This window comes from Cydia strobilella, chromosome 8 (genome assembly GCF_947568885.1).
Source record: "Cydia strobilella chromosome 8, ilCydStro3.1, whole genome shotgun sequence".
NCBI lineage: Eukaryota > Metazoa > Arthropoda > Insecta > Lepidoptera > Tortricidae > Cydia > Cydia strobilella.
In genome coordinates, this window is record NC_086048.1 from 1,146,008 (window position 1) to 1,153,347 (window position 7,340).

A 7,340-nucleotide genomic window follows, 5' to 3' on the forward strand; every position below is an offset into this window, starting at 1 on the left:
ACTACGTTTCTTAAAACCACACGACTATAGGTATAGTTTGAATCTTCTCAAATAATTTTTAAACTAACGACCCTAATCTGTTAAACAAAAGCCATTGTTACTATTATGCGAGCACGTCGCCATTGTGTTTGAGCGCGTGGCCATTGTGTATCAGCACGTGACACGCGCTCAGGCACATTGTTTAACAGATCAGTGTCTTTGGCGTAAAAATCATTTGAGAAGATTCAAACTATACTTATGGTCCAAATTAACTTTAATATCTTCGTTTAGGTGTCACTATTATTTGAATGTCGTTATTCTGCCTCTGCATATGTGATTAAATCATATTTGGTATTTAGGTCAAACCAATTTCGAGAACCATCGAGAACCGCTGCCTTTTTATTCGGCTTCAAAAAAGGAGGAGATTATCAATTCGACCGAACTTTTTTGTATGTAAGTACATTACCTCAGAACTCCGTCATTTCAGAAACCGATTCCTAAAAATTTTGCCTAATATTTATGTATAAGCATGTATGTAAATAATATACTTAACTCTTGAGGATTAAATTGAACAACTTTGTATAAGCATGTATGTAAATAATATACTTAACTCTTGAGGATTAAATTGAACAACTTTGTATAAACGTGTTTAAAATAACTTCATTTACCTATCCATAATACTATTCACGGGTTGGCCATTTTGGATTAAATGCCTATGTAAATGCTAAATTATTCGAAATACTGAGTAGACTGGAAATTATACGAACATCGCCTAATTTTATGACTACTCTGACATGTTTTCGCTATCCTGTCAATTAGGCTTGCAGATACCAAAGAATTTTTGAATAAAAGATCTTCATAATATGTTTCGTCGTTATTTATTTATATTTGTATAAATATGTTATTATATGTCGTTTTTATACTTAGGTTTAGGTACTACTTAATATATTTATTTAAGTATTTTTGCTACTAACAAACGATGGATATTATTGGTCTGAAATAAATGCATTTTATTTTTTATTATGGTGTACAAGTTATACCTACGATTCGAAGATGCATCAGCTGGTGAGCTGGCCTTTATGCAATAGTTATCGTAAAAGGCAGATTGGCCATTAATACAGTTCTTAATCGGATGCCGTCTGCATTCATCATATTGTCACGATTGTAGTAATAAATAAGGTGTTTTATTTACTGGTAGATCATACACGAGATACATAAAGATGACAGATAACATAAGATATCATAAATTGAATATATGCAGGCTTAAATAAATAGTTGTAATTTACAAGGCGGAATTTTAAACGCACATCGCACATATTTTTACAAGCTTTTATTTAGTATCACCTGTCCCGTTGTCTGTCTGTAATCAAATCTTGCAAGTTAAATATGACTCATTTCCTGGTTTCCATTGAAGCTGAAAATTTGAATACATAGGTATGTCGGTGACAATGCAATATTATGGTACTGTTGCGAACGCAACCTTTTATTTGTAATGCAGTAGCTAAACGCAGCCGTCGGGCTCGCTTACTATGCGGAGGCTTATTTAAATGCACCAATAGGAGCGCTCCACATAACCTGTATCGCGGCCAATTAGAGGCACCTAAATTTATAAGACTACCATTTCAACATTCAAAATTAGCTAATCACTTTCGCATCAGCCTCCATACTATTACCACCACTTCTACACCTTTAACCGTTTACGTCAACTGTACCTTGTAAAGTAACCAGCACCTATTAATCATAAGTTTACTTCAAATCGAAGTCTTTTTATTTGTCGTCGAGACCTGCACGGCGGCTACAGGTACCATCGAGCTAGTCGGATGATGGATACAGGAGGTGGTCATAGGAACTCTGTGATAAAACAACGCAACCTAATTGTGTTTGGGGTTATTAGAATTGTCTCGATTAGTCGCCGGTGAAAAAAAAAGTATAATCAGCGATAAAAGCTTGTACCAAAAATGATTTTTTTGCCATAAACTTATTTAAATCGTGATTTAATTCAGACATAAAACATCAAAACCAGAACTTAGCCGTGTAAAGTCCGATTTTGAATTACGTAGGCGTTTAAAGATATCAGATAGATTGCGTTATCTGTCGAACTTTAAGTTATCCGTGTTTTGCAAGAAGACTTTTTGACACCGCCACACCGCGCTATGTTTGGTGCATAGGTCGATTACAACTCCTAAGGTCGCGGACTGGACGCAGTTAGTTAATTCGTTAGTTTTGCTTGGCATTTTCTGCAAATCGACATCCAAATGTGAATTTTGCGTGAAACGAGGTAGCGCTACTCTAAACCACCCCAGCTTCTCCACGAAGCCTAGCAAAGTCTTCATGTTGCTAGTTGCCTCCTTTGGTGTGCATGGATTCCCTAGGTATTTGCTCCTATATACTTCTACCTGTTTACAGTCTAGGAGAACATGTTTTGTCGTTTCCTCTTCTTCCATGTACGCTCTGCACATGGGGAATGGACGCAAGGGCGAGTAGCAAATCAAGGCCATTAATATATTACCCTCGACCAAATGTGATCAAATGAATCCTTGATTTGTATCGCATCCTAACCTATTGCTTACGCTGCGTCTTACGAAGCGAACAACTCGCGAACGCGAAGCGAAGCGGCGCGGCGCGGCGCGGCGAGCCACGGCGTTCGCAACGAGATCGCCCACGTAGGACACTTCTAATATAGATACCTATAGAGGACTGGACTGCACCACTGCAGCAGTAACGCTGATACAGTAAATCCAAATGTTCATACAAGATAGTTTTTTTTTTTATATACCACGTCGGTGGCAATCAAGCATACGGCCCGCCTGATGGTAAGCAGTTACCGTAGCCTATGGACGCCTGCAACACCGGAGATATTACACGCGCGTTGCCGACCCACTCCTCTCCCTCGTTGAGCTTTGGCAACCTTACTTACCGGCAGGAACACAACACTATGAGTAGGGTCTAGTGTTTCGTAATTGAAAATATTAAAAATAAAAACCTACGTTAGCAAATAGCCTTAAACAATATAATATTTTTTTTACTAAATCCTCTCTCATCTTATGCACAAACATAGCGGTAAAGTTTTGAAATAAAAAACGAAAACGAAACGAAAACTGCTTATTAAGCCATAATTACACGTTGGATGACGAAGTATATTGCCGAAGTCAATACTCATTGATTTGAATTATTTAATTAATAGCCATCTTTATGAACACGGCATGTCTGTAATTTTATGATCATCAATGGTTTTTAGCTTTCTAACGATTTATTATTCGCGAGTGCGTGACCTATGTTCTACTAATTTCTAAGTTAGAATTAAAATTTTAGAGCAACAATAATAAGTAGGTTTATAATCTAAACAAACAGTGGCTCGAGCTATTTGGATGTAAGTACAGTCGCCATCAGATATATCGGAGCGGCTGAGGTGCTCAAAAATATCTGAACACGCACTTAAGGCCTTGACAATAGAGGCGTGTTCAGATTTTTGTGAGCACCTTGGTCGCTCCGATATATCTGATGGCGACTGTACAATTCAGGCTTTTCAGGTAGACTTAAAAATTAAATAAAAATTGGTGATTGTAACTTCGGATAGCTCTTAAAAAGTTTTCAATCCCTTTCCTAGGTACTGGAAAGTAACTAGGTACGTATATTATCGTACCTAGGTAGTATTCAAACATGTGGTTGTGAGTTTAAACCTCGGTTCTTAACTGTAAGTTTCACTAGACGGATTCAAATTGTTCCTGTTAGAGAAAGAAAAACATCATTCGCAATACATACCTAGTACAGTCAAGGGCATAAATATATATACATTCCCAAAGTTATAAAAATATGTGTACGCTCTTGCACCTTAGATAATAAAGTCGTGTTCACATATTTTTGAGCCATTTGTCTGGATCGATATTTTTGTCTTCGACTTTTAACGAAATTCAAAATTGTTACTCGTTCTGCTAGTGTGAAGGTCTGTAACTCAAATTCCTTAAGCTAAGAAATATAATCAGAGGAAGTGTTTGCCCATCAGTGGTAGGCTAGCGATCAAATTGTAACCCAATAAATGCGTATCAAAACATAACTAGGAGTCCGTATAAGCTAACTCTGCACCAACTTGAACAGAACAATGTGAGTCAGTGGCATTATAAACATGATATTTTCATAATGAGTCATTCGTAATATTATATAATTTACGTTTATCATATGTATCACAACAATATTTAAATGTAAAATGTATCCAAGAATGCAGTGTCGATGCAAACCCGATAGGGTTTCACGGCACTTTTCTGTCTGATTTAATGTAAGATTTTAATATAGAAAAAAGAATCACAATTTATTATCTTACAGAGATAGTTCTTATTATACTCTACCCAAGCCGGTCCATAGCACCACGCCAACTCGAGTGTCAGTTTACTTCCAGCGGTTGTTCTCGTAGTCCCACTTGGAGGCGAGACCGTCCACGGGTTCATCTTCAGGTCCAGCATGCGCTTGAGCTGCGCCTTCTGTTTCTAAAAAAGAAAAATTTACATTTATCATAATATTCCCTCACTTTGACATTGCAAAATGTTTACGCTGTTTTTCTACAACTTTATGATATAAGTAAACTAAGTATTAGCAAAGCACTTGATGATTGACAGTACTACAATCATGAAATAACCTATGACAAAATGTGTTGCTATAGTAATGAACTGTTGACCCATGCATGATTCAATATAATTGCTATAAGCTGTAGTGCATCTATTAGACACCTTTCACATGTCTGTCATGTCAAGTTAGGTCATTCATTCATATTACAGAATACCAGCTTTCCTAGGACTTTACAAAAGATTGTATAATAACCGATTCAGCGAAATGTCGAAAGATTTGCACTTGCATTTTTCCCACCGATACGTCACGTTTCACAACGAGAATCTGATCGTAAGATCAGCTGCATCGTATAGCTATGGTATGCGGGAGCATCCGGTTTTCAAGATGATAGAGAATCGAACATTTACGTTCACCAGTACAAGTTGGGTTTTCATTATTTACAGGGCGAACACGCTATACATCAAAAATCACTTGCGTTTCTATGTGTGGACGGCACGTCTGTACACGCGTCATGCGTCATAGTGTGAGTTGCTTAAAAATAGTACTGAGCGGCCGGCAAACGGCCGTCAATCTGCTGTCGCGCGGCGAGGTAATTCAAGTCGGGGCGGGGCGGTGCGTGGCCGTTCTGTATGATAATACTATTACTTATTCTGTGCTTTATTACACGAACCGTCTATGAACGCTTGAAACATAAATGGTTCGTCTATATTTAGTGTATGCGCAGCGATAGGTAACACATGCATCTTTGCTGTAGATTCCGCTATTTATGCGAGCCGTGCATGAGTTTTAGAAATAAAATGTGTGCGCATACGTGTGTGCCTTAAGCTGTTTCAAAAGCCTTCATAAATTTAAAAGGTTTCAGTGTATTAAAGGCCTTCACGACTAAAAGTGCTCTTACACCTTAATACAGGCAGGTACCTAACTATTAGATCTATGGTCAACTTTAAAGTGAAGTCATTCAGCATCAATAGGTAAGACAAACGTGCGTCAAAAGTATAAGTATCTTTAATTTAAGTTATTTAAAAAAAAGGATACGTTTCTGAATACAAAATATTAAATTAAATATAACAGACGTCGTGCTCAAAGAAATATATGATTATTTATTAAGCTTTTAGAGCAATTCTGATAATTATGGCACGTTTTTATCATTCGCCAGCGTGTCTTGCTCCCGCCATAACATGTACGGACAAGTACGAGTGAAATGCACGTGCAAATGATAACTAAATGATATTATTTAGATATCAAAATCTACGTTCGGACGCCTGCTGGTTCACTGGTGCAATTGAGCATCGGACTCATACGCATGATATTGGAACGACCAGCGCGTGCGACGCCGAGAAAGTGGTGCGTCACCACGGGGTCAAGGCCGACGGCCGGTCGAAAACGAAACTCATCTTCGAGATGCTGGTGTGTCAAGATCGTGTTTTAAGGGTGAATCAAGTTTTTTTGTTAACGTTGCCATAGGTCACTCTTAAACTATGTTTCGAAATGTTATTAATACTATAACTTCTGCATATAATGAGTATCTTTGTGCCAAATTACATCTAAATTAGTTAAACGGTATAAACTTTGGACGCCAATGACCGATATATACGCACCGCAAGTTCAACGCCAAAGGCCGATTAATCGGTCATAGACCACAGAGCAACATAGACCTACATGCATATGCATAAAGTTCAATTTCAGTTTTGACACTTCGGTGACGTGGCGTCTGGATGTGTACTTTTGTGTTTGACACGGCGTCGAAAAGGTTAAACGTATAGCTCTTCACAGACAGACAGTTTCTTTCGCATTTTATAACATTAGTAGAAATAGGGAAACAGGAATAGCGGGAATTCTATTAATATTGGTCGGTAATATGTAAATTTTTGATCATCACACTGTCTGTGTTTCTTGCCCTTGCAATAATGGCAACGTGCTTGCCCCTGGGTCACTAGCAACCTGCCCCGTAGCGTTATCGTAACCGGTAAGCGGTAACCAGCACAGCAAGATGTCTGAATATAGACATAAGAGTCGGACTAAGCTAACTCTACACGGAATATGCATTGACAAAATGTGACAATCGTCGTTATTGTCAAATTTCTATGACTATTATGTCGTTCATCCTCCCTCACTTTTTTACAAGCTTTTATTTAACTTGCAATGTTCCTATGTAAGTATGTATGTTATATGTATGTAACATGTTTGTAAGGGTCAAATCTTGCAGGTTAAATTAGACCGACTTCCCGGTTTCCGATGAAGCTGAAAATTTGCATACATATGTAAGTGGTGTGACAATGCAATATTATGGTACCATCGAGCTGATCTGATGATGGAGACAGGAGGTGGTCATAGGAACTCTGTGATAAAACAACGCAACCTAATTTTGTTTGGGGTTTTTAGAATTGTCTCGATGAGTATTAGTTGACTGTGGAAAAAAAGTACAGTCAGCGATAAAAGCTTGTACCGAAAATGATTTTAGCGCAAAGTGTTTTTACAAGGATTCTAATATTCTACACAATATATGTACAGGAAAACACTGCATATTTACCTAAAGGAAATAGGTATTGCCAGCCTCGTCTTCATTGCATTTTCATTACTCTTAACTATTTACCCATATAATAAATTAGTTAACATTGAAATACCGGCAATGAATTTGAAAATTAAAATCACACATCATTACAAACATACAAGGCGGTCATTCTGTAACGCGTCGGTCAAGTGCTTACGCCCTTTTGCATGAAGGTTACATTTGGATGGCTACTGCAGCAACATTGCTGCAGCAACATTACTTCTGCAACAATACTGCTACAGCAATTGTG

The 7,340-nt window shown here is 37.8% G+C and overlaps 1 long non-coding RNA gene across 1 annotated transcript; it reads left to right on the forward strand.

Moving 5' to 3' along the window:
- Positions 1–1,297: 1,297 nt before the first annotated feature.
- Positions 1,298–6,881, forward strand: LOC134743441 (uncharacterized). Its single transcript, XR_010128013.1, has 2 exons — positions 1,298–1,358; positions 6,746–6,881. It is a non-coding gene; the product is annotated as an uncharacterized LOC134743441 (long non-coding RNA).
- The last annotated feature ends 459 nt before the right edge of the window (positions 6,882–7,340 follow it).